Here is a 3133-nt window from a genome sequence, read left to right on the forward strand (position 1 = left end):
GTAGCTGGGACTATAGGCGTCTGCCACCACACCCAGCTAATTTTTTGTGTTTTTAGTAGAGACGGGGTTTCTTTAGTAGAGCCAGGATGGTCTCGATCTCCTAACCTCATGATCCGCCCACCTTGGCCTCCCAAAGTGCTGGGATTACAGGCGTGAGCCACTGGGCCGGGCAAAACCTCATAATGTTTTAAGAAAGTTTATGAATTTGTGTTGGGCCACATATGGCCCGCAGACTGCGGGTTGGACAAGCTTGTTTTGAGCAGAGGAGGGACAGGGTTCCTACCTTTCGCTACTGTGTAGAGAACAGATCTGAAGACAGCAGAAGCGCTAGACCATTGCCGAAGAGAGCAGAAGCAGGAGACCATTTAGGAGGTCATTGTGAGCGTCTGGTTAGTGTGGTAGCCGGAGAGGTGATGCAAAGTGGTGGATTTTAGAAATATTTTGAATGTGGACTAACAGGATTTTCTGATGGATTAGGCAGTGTGGGGAGGAGGGAGGAATTTTTCACCTGAACTTTAACTGAGAAGGGGAAGGCTGTGGTAAGAAAATCGCTGGAACCTGGGAGGCAGCAGTTTCGGTGAGCCGAGATGGTGCCACTATACTCCAGCCTGGGTGACAGAACGAGACACAGCCTCAAAAAAACAAAAAACAAAAAACATATGTCTACTAGGCATCCAAATGGAGATGTCAAGAAAGCAGCTGCATGTGCAAGTTTGGTGTGGTCTGGGCTGGTGATAAAAGATTGAGAGTCATCAGCATACGGAAGTTATTTAAAGCCAGGAGATGAGAAGAATTACCAAGGGAGCGAGTGTAGATAGAAAAGATGTGCAAGGACTAAATTCTGGAGCTCTCCAATATGAGCTTGAGATCAGTTGGAACCATCAGAGAGACAGAGGCATAGGGTCAGTGTAGTGAGGAAAAAAACCCCCAAGAGATGGTGGTATGCTGAAGGCCAAGAGAGGGAAACTTACTGAGGAGGAGGGAAAGGTCAATTGTGTCAAATGTGGCCAGTAAAGTAAGTAAGATGAGTTTGAGAATTGATTGATTGATTGTTTTTTGTTTGTTTTATGTTTTGTCCCTCCCTTGCCCCCCCACTGGAAAGTATATAGAGCAAAGATAATTGATTGACGGTCATTGGTGATTTTGACAAGAACAGTTTTGGTGGAGTGGTGGGAGTAAAAATCTGATCGCTGATGAGTTTAAAAAAGAATGGGAGGAGAGGGATGGGAACAACTCTTTGGAGGCAACTCTTTGGAGGAGTTTTGTTGTAAAGGAAGGAGAGAAATTGGATGGGAGCTAAAAGGAGAAGTGAGGTCAAGAAAACTTTTTAAGTGGGAAAAAATAGTTATATGTTATATGCTGATGGGGAAGAGCCAGTAGAGAGTGAAAATTGACAATGCAGTGGGGAGTGAGGAGAACATCTGGAGAAATGTCCCTGATGAGGGGAGAAGGGATTGGACAGAGTCCAGAAGCAGAGGGGCTGGCTTTGGTTAGAGGACTGATGGCTCATGCAAAGTAAAAAGAGAGAAGGCATGATATTTGGGCATAGATGTGGGAAGGCGGATTGATGTGGGAGAAGCTGGTGGATATTATCTCTTTGAGGGCTTTTTTTTTTTCCTCTTTGTGAATTAGGAAGCAGGGTCAGCTGACCCTGAGGATGAAGGGAAAGGCTTAGAAGTTTGAACCTGGAGGAGGAGTTCTAAAAAAGTCACTGAGAGCAGTGATTCTCAAACTTTAGTGTGTACCAAAACCACCTAGACAGCCTATTAAAGCCCTCCCACAGTCTGGGCAACATAGAGAGACCCTGTCTCTTCAAAAAATAAAAAAATTAGCCGGGTGTGGTGGTGTGCGCCTATGGTCCAGCTACTCAGGAGGCTGAGATGGGAGGATTGCTTGAGCCTGGGAGGTCAAGGCTTCAATGAACTGTGATCTTGCCACTGCACTCCAGCCTGAGCTACAGAGTGAGATGCTGTCTCAAAAGAAAGAAAGAAAAAAAAGCCCTCCCTTCCCCCAGACATTCTGATACAAGGTCTAGGATGGGCCCAGGAATCTGCATTTCTAACAAGTTCCAGGTGATGCTGTAGTCGCCTGTATGGGGATGACCCTTTGAGAACTACTGTGTGAGAGAGTGGGGCAGTGACTGGACTCGAATTCCCACAAATGCAGTGTGGTTGTCAGGCAGCATCAGGGGCCCAGCTGAGGTTAGAAATCATGACTTGAAAGTGTCTCTAATCACATCGCACTCACAATTGCTTGCACGTGTTTGGAGTCCTATCTCTTTAAAACTTCCATTTTCTACTGACTTTTCCTTTGCCATGTAAAAGGCTCCACACCCTTCCTCTTTAAAAAATGAAAATCTTTAACTTAGGTTTTAGCTCTCCCCTCTTCACAATTTTCTTGGCAGAGTTGTACATGGTATTTCCCCACCTCCTAATCTATGCAGCGTCCGCAACACGTCTGCTCTCCCTCCAACCTCAGGACACTTCTTTTAGGCATCATTACTGATCTAGATGCTAAATCCAGTGAGCACTTTTTAGTTGTAATCAGTCACTTGACCACCTACAAATCTGATACCTCCAACCATTTCCTCCCTCAGCTGTCTCCTCCTTTAGGTTTTGTGGACACACTGCTTTTCTGGTTTTCCTCCTGACAGCCGTCACCTCCTCATTCTCCTTTTCCCCTGGTGTTCCTTTATCCTCCTTTAAGGCAGAGTATAGCACAGTGGCTGTTATATGTGCAGGCTGTAGATTTACTGGGATAACTTCTGAATTCTCTGGTTGCTAGCTGTGAGACCTGAAACATTTATATCCGTTTCTTCATATATTTACCAAAGTGAGGCTGGGCATGGTAGCATGTGCCCGTGGTCCCAGCAGCCTGGGAGGCTGAGGTGGGAGGATGGCTTGAGCTCAGGAGTTCTTTTTTTTTGTCTTTTTTTTTTTTTTTCCTTTTTGTGGAGAACGGGGTCTCGCTATATTACCCAGGCAGGTCTCGAACTCCTGGGCTCAAGTTCTCCTCCCGCCTCTGCCTCCCTGAGAGCTGGGATTACAGGCGTGAGCCACCGCACCCGGCCGAGCTCAGAGGTTCTAGTCCAGCTTGGGCAACATAGGGAGACATCACCACTTAAAAAAAAAAA

The 3133-nt window shown here is 46.2% G+C and overlaps 1 long non-coding RNA gene across 1 annotated transcript in view; it reads left to right on the top strand.

Annotated features, from left to right (window-relative positions):
- The window catches only part of LOC105501127, a 115654-nt gene that overhangs the window by 2045 nt on the left and 110476 nt on the right, over nt 1-3133 (top strand). The gene's annotated exons all lie outside the window — the stretch shown is intronic.

This window comes from Colobus angolensis, unplaced genomic scaffold (assembly GCF_000951035.1).
Source record: "Colobus angolensis palliatus isolate OR3802 unplaced genomic scaffold, Cang.pa_1.0 Scaffold7, whole genome shotgun sequence".
NCBI lineage: Eukaryota > Metazoa > Chordata > Mammalia > Primates > Cercopithecidae > Colobus > Colobus angolensis.